The following is a 14149-nucleotide window of genomic DNA, read 5'->3' on the forward strand; positions in this document are numbered from 1 at the left end:
ATTGAAAAGCCACCTTCGATGCTTTTCAAAATCCTTTTTGAATTTGACCAAAAATTTTAAATATTTCTAATATCGTAAATTCGAAAATTTGACTTTAAAGAACAGAGTATTTGACACTTTAAAGAACAGAGTATTTGACAACGGCCTCCTTCAGGCCAATCCTTCAGGAAATCCACGACAGTCATTATCAAATGGTTAAATATCCTGATTCAGATTCGGTATTCAGGTCCTCTCCCAAATTATGAATAGACAATATCTAAATATTGTGAAAGAGAGAAGAAGAGAAGTAAGAGAGAAGTTCACCAATGTGGTATCACAATAGACTGAATACTCTAAGTGAGCCTGACACATCGGGCTGCCACATAACCTAACCTAACCTAATATTGTGAAAACAAGGCAGTGACACCATAAATGCTCTTACGTCGTATCGTCTTCACCATATACTCTACACTCGCTAACATTGGTAACATTTATTTGCACCAATATGTTTTCGACTCTATGGGCCCCAGCCTGCCATGCTAAGGGTTACTGCACTCAAAATAAAAATACTTTGATCCAAAGATTTTGACCTTCCCTTAAGGATTTTAGTATTGATTCCGAGCCAAAGATTCGCCGTCATTCAAATAAAGACATTTTTTAGTAACCTATCTGGCTTTAAATACAGATCTCATCGAATTTCCATTCTCTTTTCGCAGTATATTAATAAAGCTATTCACGTACAAATAAATACCAGTTTTAAAATCCAAATTATAACGGATACTTGAAAGTAAAAAAAGTTTTCTTAATTCCAACAAAAAAACTTTAAACCAAAGATTCTAAAACCACTTCAATTCCACTTCCACTATTAACGTCAAATCCACGAACGTGAAAATTTGGTGTCCTCAATTCCACGCTCTTTTTTAACTTTTCCGTGACCACCCTATGGAAAATTGGTGCAAATTGCCACTGACGGACCTATCATTGAACTGGTACCTGTGCTCCAGTAAGTTGCAATTTTTTAAATAGTCGTAATTTATTTATTCCCGTACTCGCTTGATATTAAACTCTTAGATCAATTAAGGTTTCAGGTTTAGTGAAATAAAATTATCAGAATAACCTATTGAAACAGATTTCAAAGAGTTCGTCCGAGAGTGGTTCCTGATGTCCCAGGACGTGTCCTTTGGGATGAGTCCAAGACGCGTCCTAAAATGTATATTTACCCCGTCAATGCCAAACCCATGTTAAAGTGGCCGGTCCCTTCCATACGTTTTGACCAGAAGTGGGACTGGTCCATACACACCAGGGACTAGTAATGTACCGGTTCTGTGGTTGATCCATTTCCCGTAGGGCAGCTGGTTGCACAAATCACCCAAAAAATCACTAAGGCGGAAATCAAAATAAGTGGAATCAATAGACTTATTTCAAATTTATTTATTTTTTAATTGAAAATTACACATTTTTAATAAAACTCATGTATTAAATATAAAACATATCAAATTTTTTACACGAGTACCTTTTTAAGTCTATGGAAATACAATATTCCTTACAGACTACTTAGAACTAAAAATATATTAAATCCAGAATATTAACAAATTTAGAAAATTTATCAAATATATCAATATCTTCATTGGAGATATTATTAAATTCAGCCAATGCACGACTCATTGGTTCATTGGAACCATAATTAGTCCTATGACGGGGTATATGAAACAACTCACTACTACGCCGGAAATACGACCATCTTGGACAGAATTCAACTTTCACCAAGACTTTTGGAAGTGAATTGATTTCACCAAAATTCCGTTGAAAGTGGATTGTAGGACACCAAAATCGTGGAATTGATTCACATTCACCTGGAAGTAGATTTGCGAACATGGGTATTAGACTATATTTGAAGTATTTTTCTAAAGATTCAATATTGCAGTTAATTAAAAGATGATTTCCTTAAATCAAAAATGTGTTTCTTTATTTTGAGGAAAATTTTCCTTAGGTCAAAAACATACAGTTTTAACGGAGGGACAACAAATTTCAAAATTTGTGCCCTGAATTTAATAAAAAGAAAATTTTAAAGCAAAGATTTCAAACTTTATTTTAATTAAATTTTCTTTATTTTAAATAAATTTGTCCTTAATACTTTGTAAATTGTTCATCCTAAAATTTAGGTGGGGTAATCTTTAATACCACCTAAATTTTTTCAGTATGGGTTTTCGCAGTTTCAACTGAAAACTAGGGAGCCATCGTGGTGCAATGGATTCGAATCCTACTTCGACTGAACACCACCAAGTTTTACAGCGGTGGATTATCCCACCTCAGTAATGCTGGTGGCATTTTTGAGGGTTTCAAAGCTTCTCTAAGTAGTTTCACTGCAATGTGGCTATAAAAAGGAGGTCCCTTGTCATTGAGCTTTACATGGAATCAGGCAGAACTCAATGATAAGAGAAAAGTTCACCAATGTGGTATCACAATGGACTGAATAGTGGACTAACCTAACCTAACCTAAGGTTTAATACATAGAGCGATATCTAGTTCGGTTCTGGCTATAAAAGTATGGTCCTACAATATCCAAATTAAATTTGAGTCTGAAGGAAACTAATTGATAAGATATAAATTAACAATGTCAAAGTGTGTCTGTAATAAATAAAAACAGTCACCATAAAAATGTGTTCAAAACTTTCAAAACACAATTTCATAAAAAAATTTTCTGAAAATCCATTTTTCATCTTTTAATTAGTTTAAATTATTTTTTCACCAAATTTCCATTGAAACATTTCCGAATGTTTTATTTTAAATTCTTCTTGTGTGACTCATTCCCAATGTCTCCACAACATTTGTCAACACTGACAAAGAGCTGTCGCGCATATCGTCGTAATACCGGCATTCCTATATCGCCACCAAATGCAGCTGTAACAAGAAAAATAAAATAAACACGAAGCTCAAGCGACAGCAAAAAGTATTGTTTTCGTTTACCCCGTTTTTTTCTTGTGCTGGATAGAGATAGAGATGCTGGAGCTATAACTGAGTCTCAGTTTTCCATTTCGTTAGACTTTTCAAGTACTACTCTCCTACTGAAGCTGCTGAGAGCTTGCAGTCAATGGTGATGACGATGGTAATTCGTTGCAACCGGCCTATCTGTCTACCCTCCAATATTTGTCTTTTTCCAGTTGCGTTGTGACGTTGTTATTGTGAGTGCATTTCTGTACAAATAATATCTAGTATTTACACTTGAAGAAAAATTACATTAAATTAATTTATTGGAACTTTCCTCGAATAAGGTTTGTTTGTTCATTGAAATTTTATTTCTATAGAAAATTTCGTCGAAATTTTATTTTTATAGAAAATTTCATCGCAATTATTTCTATAGAAAATTTCGTCGAAATTTTATTTCTGTAGAAAATTTCGTCGAAATTTTGTTTCTATAGAAAATTTCGTCAAAATTTTATTTTTATAGAAAATTTCATCGAAATTTTATTGTTATAGAAAATCTCGTCGAAATTTTATTTCTATAGAAAATTTCGTCGAAATTTTTTTCTATACAAAATTGTATTTCTATAGAAGATTTCGTCGAAATTTAATTTTTATAGAAAATTTCGTCGAAATTTTATTTCTATAGAAAATTTCGTCGAATTTTGATTCTATAGAAAATTTCGTTGAAATTTTATTTCTATCAAAAATTTCGTCGAAATTTTTTTCTATACAAAATTTTATTTCTATAGAAGATTTCGTCGAAATTTTATTTCTATAGAAAATTTCGTCGAAATTTTGTTTCTATAGAAAATTTCGTCGAAATTTTATTTCTATAGAAAACTTCGTCGAAATTTTATTTTTATAGAAAATTTCGTCAAAATTTTATTTGTATAGAAAATTTTTTCAAAATTTTATTTCTATAGAAAATTTGGCCGAAATTTTATTTCTATAGAAAATTTCATCGAAATTTTATTTCTATAGAAAATTTCGTCGAAATTTTATTGTTATACAAAATCTCGTCGAAATTTTATTGGTATATAAAATTTCGTAAAAAATTTATTTTTGTAGAAAATTTCGTCAAAATGTTAGTTCTATAGAAAATTTCATAGAAATTTTATTGTTATACAAGATCTCGTCGAAATTTTTGCTATACAAAATTTCCTCGAAATTTTATTTCTATAGAAGATTTCGTCGAAATTTTATTTCTATAGCAAAATTCGTTGACATTTTATTTCTATAGAAAATTTCGTCAAAATTTTATTTCTATAGAAAATTTTGTCAAAATTTTATTTCTATAGAACATTTCGTAAAAATTGTATTTTTGTAGAAAATTTCGTCGAAATTTTATTTTTATAGAAAATGTCATCGAAATTTTATATTTATAGGAAACTTTGTCGAATATTTATATTTATAGTATATAGCAAAATTCGTTGAAATTTTATTTCTATAGAAAATTTCGTCGACATTTTATTTCTATAGAGAATTTCGTCAAAATTTTATTTTTATAGAAAATTTCGTCGAAATTTTATTTCTATAGAGAATTTCGTTGACATTTTATTTCTATAGAGAATTTCGTCGACATTTTATTTCTATAGAAAATTTCCTCGAAATTTTATATCTATAGAAAATTTCTTCAAAATTTTATTTCTATAGGATATTTTGTCAAAATCTTATTTCTATAGAAAATTTCGTCGAAATTTTATTTCTATAGAAAATTTCATAGAAATTTTATTGTTATACAAGATCTCGTCGAAATTTTTGCTATACAAAATTTCCTCGAAATTTTATTTCTATAGAAGATTTCGTCGAAATTTTATTTCTATAGCAAAATTCGTTAACATTTTATTTCTATAGAAAATTTCGTCGAAATTTTATTTATATAGAAAATTTCATCGAAATTTTATTTTTATAGAAAATTTCGTTAACATTTTATTTCTATAGAAAATTTCGTCAAAATTTTATTATAGAAAATTTCGTCGAAATTTTATGTCTATGTAAAATTTCATCGAAGATTTATTTCTATAGAAAATTTCGTCGACATTTTATTGCTATACAAAATCTCGTCGAAATTTTTTTTCTATACAAAATTTTCTCGAAATTTTATTGCTATAGAAGATTTCCTCGAAATTTTATGTCTATAGCAAATTCGTTGACATTTTATTTCTATAGAAAATTTCATCGAAATTTTATTTCTATAGAAAATTTTGACGAAATTTTCTATAAAAATAAAATTTTAAAATAAAAAAAATAAAATTTTAAAATTTTATTAAAGAAAATTTCGTCGAAATTTTATATCTATATAAAATTTCATCGAAATTTTATTTCTATAGAAAATTTCGTCGAAATTTTATTGTTATACAAAATCTCGTCGAAATTTTTTTTCTATACAAAATTTCCTCGAAATTTTATTTCTATAGAAGATTTCGTCGAAATTTTATTTCTATAGCAAAATTCGTTGAAATTTTATTCTACAGAAAATTTCGTCGAAATTTTATTTCTATAGAAAATTTTGTCAAAATTTTATTTCTATAGAACATTTCGTAAAAATTGTATTTTTGTAGAAAATTTCGTCGAAATTTTATTTTTATAGAAAATGTCATCGAAATTTTATATTTATAGGAAACTTTGTCGAATATTTATATTTATAGAGTATTTTGTCGAAATTTTATATTTATAGAAAACTTTGTCGAAATTTTATTTCTATTGAAAATTTCGTCGAAATTTTATATCTATAGAAAATTTTGTCGAAATTTTATTTTTATAAAAAATTTCATCGAAATTTTATTTCTATAAAAATTCCACCAAAAAAAATTTTTATAGAAAATTTCATTGAGAATTTATTTCTATAGAAAATGTTGTCAAAATTTTATTTCTATAGAAAATTTCGACAACATTTTATTTTTATAGAAATTTTATTTCATCAAAATTTTATTTCTATAGAAAAGTTCGTCGAAATTTTATTTCTATAGAAAATTTTTCTATATAATTTTATTTATATAGAAAATTTTGTCAAAATTTTATTTCTATATAACATTTCGTTGAAATTTTATTTTTATGGAAAATTTCGTCGAATTTTTATTTTTATAGAAAATGTCATTGAAATTTTATATTTATAGGAAACTTTGTCGAATATTTATATTTATAGAGTATTTTGTCGAAATTTTATATTTATAGAAAACTTTGTCGACATTGTATTTTTATAGAAAATTTCGTCCAAATTTTAGTTGTATAGAAAAATTTGACGAAATTTTATTTCTATAGAAAATTTCGTCGAAATTGTATATCTATAGAAAATTTCATTGAAAATTTATTTCTATAGAAAATGTTGTCAAAATTTTATTTCTATAGAAAATTTCGACATTTTATTTTTATAGAAATTTTAATTCGTCGAAATTTTATTTCTATAGAAAAATTCGTTGAAATTTTATTTCTACAGAAAATTCTATATTATTATTTCTATAGAAAATTTCGTAAAAATTTTATTTCTGTAGAAAATTTCGTAAAAATTTTATTTCTGTAGAAAATTTCGTCAAAATTTAATTTTTGTAGAAAATTTCGTCGAAATTTTATTTTAATAGAAAATTTCTTCCAAATTTTATTTCTATAGAAAATTTAGTCGAAATTTTATTTCTATAGAAAATTTCGTCGAAATTTTATTTTTATAGAAAATTTCGAAATTTTATATTTATAGAAAAAAAAATAAAATTTTGTAGAAATTGTATTTTTGTAGAAAATGTTGTCAAAATTTTAATTGTCTAAAAAATTTCTCCGAAATTTTTTTTATAGAATATTTCGTCGTTATTTTATTTCTATAAAAAATTTCGTGGACATTTTAATTTTTTTTCTTTTTTTCTCAAAAATGTTTGTCGGCTTTTGATCTTCATTGCATTGCATTCCACAAATTGATAATTTGAAACTTTTTCCAGGGTGTAAATATTCATGGTGGCTAAATGGCTGGCTGGTCTCCCTCTTTGGGAGTCTCTCAACTATGAATGTTGTATGAACACTTTTTTTCAGCCTTTTTGTTCGAATTGGCGTCTCGTCTCGTACGGAAAAACTTAAAATCCACTTGATTCGCAACAAAACCAATTGAAACAATTCAGTTCTCATTTAGTTTTACGTACGTTCAGTACGTACGTGCGTCGGTCTTACCACCGGTCGTTAACCGTACGCCCGATCGGTTAGATTCGCGTTTAGTCGTTTTACGGTGTCCTTATATGCAGCAAGGACATTGCTGCAGTGGTCATTTGACACAACGACATAAAAACGTTTTTGTTTTTTTTTATCAAGATTTCTTCTTTCGTTTATATAAAGTTTAAAAAGGAAAAGGATTCTTTTTTTAAAATTATCCTGTAATGTGCCTGCTGTGCACTATTTCAGTGAAGTGTAATTAAATCAGTGTTTTATGGGATTTTGTTTTGTCTTTGGAATTACCACATAAATCAGTATCCTGCCAACAGGATTCACTACATGGCTCCCACGCATTTACCACATTTATCTACCGCATTGCCTTAACTTATCTTACAGATGTTCTTTGAAACTTCAATACCAGCATATGTTTTCCACTTGTTGCATTATATTGCTTTGGTCTTTTCTATTGCCGTGACTTTCGTACTACACTTTTTTTAAACGAAAAAAAAATACAAATTCAAATGAACAGAAAATTGACTGTCTAAACGCACTCACCATTACACAATTTGTGCATTGAAAACTTGTCAAATTTTTTAAGAGAAAAATAAAAATGGCTTGTTTTTGTTTGTTAGTGACCATGCATGAAAACAATCTAATGAAATGATTTATTAATTAAAGACATTTACATAAAAAAAAAACTCTGGTTTAATTTGCAAAGCAAATAAAATTTGGACCATTTATTTTAATTGACTCAATATTTGATATTGAAGGCACAACTTCATGTAATATTTAAAAAACAATAGTATTTTTGAAGTAATCGTAATTATTTGTTTACAAAAATATTGCTTGTTTGGTTTGAACATTTAAATTTGCTACAAAAAATCACTTAATTGTTATAAAGTAATGAAGTACATGTCTCTAGTGGAAATGTTACCTTATATTTTAAAAAACATATGATAGACGCAAGTAAATGCAATTTCACCATAAATACTTGAAAAGGGAGCCACCGTGGTGCAATGGTTAGCATTTCCGCCTTGCATACAAACACCAAATAGTTTTTCCGCAGTTGATTATCCCACCTCAGTAATGCTGGTGACATTTCTGACGGTTTCAAAGCTTCTTTAAGTGGTTTCACTGCAATGTTGAACGCCATTCGGTCTCGGCTATAAAAAGGAGGTCCCTTGTCATTGAGCTTAACATAGAATCAGGCAGCACTCACTGATAAGAGAGAAGTTCACCACTGTGGTATCACAACCCAGCAAAAAAATTTGGAAGTTCTTCCAAAGGCACAACTTTAAAAACACTTCCAGAAGATGCACTCCCAATGATGTTCTTTCTTTTAACTACGCAGGAAGTTCTTTTAATTAATTTTTTTATAACTTGGGTTATTCATACTTTTAAAGGGTAATGTTTACTTTTATTTGTTTCAAATAGGTTAAAAACAGAGTAAGAATTCATAAAATGGTAAAAATCATTTAAATTTTGTCGAAAAAAATGCTAAATCCAATCTGAAAAAATTTTGAATTTTTGAAAACATTTGAGGTCAAACGTTTCCGACAAGCGTTAGAATCCATTAAAAATTATAAATAATTATAAAAATTATTTATTTGACAAAATATCACAGAATTTTTAAATTTACATCCAAAACATTGAATTCGGATCACACCTAAAGAAGTGATGTAAATTCAGTGCAACGGCTGTTGAAATGGAGGACTTCCGTTCTGTGACAAGCCCATGTTAAATTCATCGCTTCAACGTCAATTTTACACCACTTCCGGATCCAAAAAGAAAATGTTCATTACTTTTTCGGCGACGCTTTTTTTGCTGGGAGTGGACTGAATAGTACCTAACTTAGCCTACACATTGAAAAACTTCTTCGCTTCCACCGGGGGGTTGAACCTGGGTCTGTTGGCACCATAACAGAATTAGCACCCCAGCAAAAAAATTTGGAAGTTCTTCCAAAGGCACAACTTTAAAAGCACTTCCAGAAAATGTACTCCCAATGATGTTCTTTATTTTAACGACACAGGAAGTTCTTTTCATTCAATTTTTTATAAAGTGCTTTTTTCATATTTTTAATGGGTAATTTTAACTTTTTTTGTTTCATATTGGTTTAAAACAGTTTAAGAATTCATAAAATGGTACAAATTACTTAAATTTTGTCGAAAAAATGCTAAATCCAATCTGAAAAAATTGTGTATTTTTGAAAATTTTTGAGATAAAACGTTTCCATTAAAAATTATAAAAAATTATAAAAATTATTTATTTGACAAAATATCACAGAATTTTTTAATTTACACCCAAAAGATTGAAATCGGATCACACCTAAAGAAGTGATGCAAATTCAGTGCACCGGCTGTTGAAATGGTCCTATGACAAGCCCATGTTAAATTCACCGTTTCTGCGTCAATTTTGCACCACTTCCGGATCCAAAAAGAACGTTTTCATTACTTTTTTGGCGTCGCTTTTTTTGCTGGTTCACTCAGCCACAAATGCCATTGAACACAATGCATCAAAAAGTCTAGTCAAATGTTTTTGATTCGAACTTAATATTAATAGAAATAAAACTTTGACCAAATTTTCTACAGAAATAAAATTTTCTATAGAAATAAAAATTTGACAAAATCTTCCAATGAAATAAAATTTTGACACAATTTTCTATAGAAATAAAATTTTGACAAAATTTTCTACAGAAATAAAATTTTGACAAAATTTTCTATAGAAATAAAATTTTGACAAAATTTTCTACAGAAATAATATTTTGACAAAATTTCCTATAGAGATAAAATTTGAAAAAAATTTTGAATAAAATTTTCTATAGAGATAAAATTTGAAAAAAAAAATTGTATAGAGATAAAATTTTGACAAAATTTTCTATTTGGTAGTTTTTTGGTAAAATTTTCTCCAAATTTTGGTAGATTATGTTGGGCTCGAGTGGCAACGTCGACTTCCATGGAGGAAGAAAAAGCGGCACATGTTCAAATCCCAGCGGGGATGAAATTAATTATTATTTTTTTGTATTTTTTTGTATTTTTTATTGATTTTCTATTTTTGTTTGTGAAATTTAATTGTTCAAAACTAAAATATTCACTTAAAATAGCCTAATTGCGTACATTCTAATATTTGTCCAGAAGGAAAAGAAATGTTTGTAGAGAAAATTTCAATTTTTTTGCTGGGAAGTTAGTACATATATTTTCAGCACACAGAAGGAGACAAGATAGCCACATAATGTCTTTAGCAAAAATGCCCGGACCCGGCCCCTGGTGTAGCCATGTCCGTCTGTATAAACAAGCCAAAAAAAGTTCCTGTAATGAGGATATGTTGTTAATAAATACAGTTAACTTTTCAAATATCATAGAACAAGGGTTTCACCCTCACTGTGTACACAGAAAACAATTCACCAAAAAATTGTCAATTAAAAAGTTAATTGATGTTATTATATAATTAAAATATTAACTGATGCAATTAACATTGTAATCAAAAACAAGTATATACGGCCAGGCCGAATCTTATGTACCTCCACCATGGATTGCGTAGCAACTTCTACGAAAGACTGTCATCCACAATCGAATTACTTGGGTTGTGGTATCTTAAAACTTCTTAACATCGTTTTCTAAATTGTGACTTAGTCCATACGTGGGTGGTAGAGAGCCAGAATTGAAATATGGGGGTCGCTTATATGGGGGCTATATACAATTATGAACTTGACCAATGTCGGTCTATATATAACTATAGACCGATGTGGATCTCTTTGGACATGGGTTTTAACGGCCATATAATAGCACAATGTACCAAATTTCAACTGACTCGGATGAAATTTGCTCCTCCAAGAGGCTCCAAAACCAAATCTCGGGATCGGTTTATATGGTGGTTATATATGATTATGGACTGATACCACTTTTGGTATGGCTGTTAAATATCATACACTACCACCACGTACCAAATTTCAACCGATTCGCATGAATTTTGCTCTTCCAAGGGGCTCCGGAGGTCAAATCGGGGGATCGGTTTATATGGGGGCTATATATAATTATTGACCGATGTAGACCAATTTTTGAATTGTTGTTAGAGACCATATACTTACACCATGCACCAAATTTCAGCCGGATCGTATCAAATTTGCTTCTCTTAGAGGCTCCGCAAGCCAAATTTGGGGGTCCGTTTATATGGGGGCTATACGTAAAAGTGGACCGATATGGCCCATTTGCAATACCATCCGACCTACATCAATAACAACTACTTATGCAAAGTTTCAAGACGATAGCTTGTTTTATTCGGAAGTTAGCGTGATTTCAACAGACGGACGGACGGACAGGCTCAGATCGACTCAGAATTTCACCACGACCCAGTATATATATATATATATATATATATATATATATATATATATATATATATATATATATATATATATATATATATATATATATATATATATATATATATATATATATATATATATATATATATATATATATATATATATATATATATATATATATATATATATATATATATATATATATATATATATATATATATATATATATATATACTTTATGGGGTCTTAGAGCAATATTTCGATGTGTTACAAACGGAATCACAAAGTCCTATGGTGGAGGGTATAATAAACTCAAGAAAATTATTAAAAATGTTTATATTGAATTAAATTATTGAAATAAATAATATTTTAAATTGAATTAAAATATTATTTATTTCAATTAAAATTTTAATTTTACATTTTTTATAAGAGCTTATTGGGCATAAAGATAAAGAAATTGGTCTTATTAAGTTATTGAAAAGAAACCGATAGCAATATACACCAGCCTGGCTATACATGTTTTATTAGTAGCTAATTCGAGTGTTCATAGTCAGATAACAGGCTTACATAAAAATAAATAAAAAAATATTTTAAAAATATTTTAGCTGATAGCCTAAGTAGCTAATGCTAGATTTTTCTCTATTATTCTTATATTTAATATAAGTTTAATAAATAAATAAATAAAAAATATTTCCAGTTAAAAAATGGTTGAATAATTCAAATTTTATTCGGAAATATTTCATGCTAGTCATTGGTTCATTAAATTTTGTTTCAAATCCAAAGAAAAATTCAACAATAATTATAATTGGAAAGCTCATAAAAAAAGTGTAAACTCTTGAAAAATTACAAGAAAAATATTTCATCTAAAGGGAAAATAATTATAAATAAATTAACATTGCTACAATAATTAATTGATACTATGATAATTGATCGATTAAAAAATTAATTGAGTTTTTCTACCGAAATTAATTCAAATTTAATTGAACCGATTAAGAAATATATTAAAGGTGCCTTAAAAAAATCAATTAATTTTTCAATCAAGTGTATTTTATATTTCTTATTATTTCTGTGATTGATACAATCATTTTCATGACTGAAGAAAGTGCGATTCAAAAATTAATTGGTTCAATTAATTTCGTTATTGAATCAGAAAAAGAAAATTCTGTGTAGGCGAGTTTTTTTTAATTGGAGCTGTGACCACCACCTTCCACCTCTCAATACATCATTACTGCATATAAAATTTAGACAAATTTTAATGTTAAATAATTACAATATTTCTCTTAATAAAAATTAAAAGATTCCTTGTCAAATCCATCCATATAAAAACGTATCGATGCAATTACATCAAAACATCGTTTTATCAACTCTTCCATTGACCTCTGATGATAATTCCTTGATTGCTATTTAATATATCTTTAATATTTATTTTTTGCCGCTCTATTCTGACAATATGGTGATTTATTAATAGCCAATAAGATAATCAAATAAACTAATCCGTTTCCATGGTGTGCACCTGTTGCGTTTTAACCACCCCCCCCCCTTTTCTTTGGGATACCCGAATCATTGGCAGTTTTCAATTTGCTACTGCAGATGCCATAACTAACCGCTAACTCTCAAGTCGCTTGTTTCCACAGGAAGAGAAGGTGGTATGTTTTAGTGTTCATATGTAATTTGTGCACACTATTTTTATATAAAAAAATATAAAAAACACAAACAAAATTGCAGCATCTTTTACAAAAGCACAAAATCAAAGCCGTTAAAAAATGCACCTATTACTGATGATGCAGGCTCTAGGCTTGTTATGTTGTTTATTTAATAATTACGTTGTTTTGCGTTGTTTTTTTTTTACTTTTTCTTTAAATGTTGTGTGCGTTTTTTTACCTAAAAAGATTTATTTTTTTAAGCTTGTATATAGTTTTAGTTGATGGTGGCATTTCTTTTCTATGATTTGTTGTTTTTAATAAAAAAAAGCTAAACTCACAAATTACTTTGAGTATATACAACGTATATTTAAGTATTAGGGGGCCTCTCACAATGAAAACATTTTTCAAAAAATTTGACCACAAATGATGAACTAATAAGTGCTGCCCGATTCTATGGTTAGGCCTCCTTTTTATAGCCAAGCCCGAACACCGTGTCACATTGCGGTGAAACCACCACAAAAAAATTAAAATTCTTCATCATTATCTCCACTCTTTTTATAGGATATGTAACTGAGCACAGTTAGCACTCGAGACAAAAATATTCTACCAAAATTTGAAGAAAATTTTACCAAAAAACTAACAAATAAAAAAAAAAAATATTATGACAAAAATGTTTCTTCTTATTTTATTTTAGAACTTTATTTATTATTCTATGATCAATCCTTATAGCGACAATTTATTTCTGAAGTATAAATTTTCCTTGAATGTGTCGTATTTTGAAATATTTTTAATTTACACCAACAAGGGAAAATCGCTACCTCACAAGAAGGGTGAACTTAACTATAATGAACTTTGATAACATGACCTAAAACGAGAAGTAAAATTTTTATAGATGCCACTCAAAAAAGTGAACACTATATTTCAATAAAGCCGATTTAATTCTTTTTTAGTTCATGGAATTATTACGTGGAATTATTAGTTCATGGAATTATTACTTTAATAATTTTTTGCGTACGTTAGTTAAATTAACTAAAAAATAGGAACAAATTATACCCAAAGCATAGAGATTAAAAAAATTCATGTCTCCCTCAAAATTTCTTACAATTTTTAA

The 14149-nt window shown here is 28.2% G+C and overlaps 1 protein-coding gene and 1 long non-coding RNA gene across 2 annotated transcripts in view; one reads left to right on the top strand and one right to left on the bottom strand.

Moving 5' to 3' along the window:
- Window positions 1-2663: 2663 nt before the first annotated feature.
- Window positions 2664-7604, bottom strand: LOC142226857 (uncharacterized). The gene is made up of 3 exons (XR_012719764.1): window positions 7469-7604; window positions 2947-3200; window positions 2664-2880 (listed from the first exon to the last, which is right to left on the bottom strand). It is a non-coding gene; the product is annotated as an uncharacterized LOC142226857 (long non-coding RNA).
- LOC142226855 (uncharacterized) overlaps window positions 7088-14149 on the top strand; it is a 66486-nt gene continuing 59424 nt past the window's right edge. Inside the window, exon 1 of the mRNA XM_075297090.1 lies at window positions 7088-7329. The gene's annotated coding sequence lies outside the window, so the exon portion shown is untranslated. The remainder of the gene's footprint in view (window positions 7330-14149) is intronic.

The sequence above is a fragment of the Haematobia irritans genome, chromosome 2, assembly GCF_050003625.1.
Source record: "Haematobia irritans isolate KBUSLIRL chromosome 2, ASM5000362v1, whole genome shotgun sequence".
Lineage (NCBI taxonomy): Eukaryota > Metazoa > Arthropoda > Insecta > Diptera > Muscidae > Haematobia > Haematobia irritans.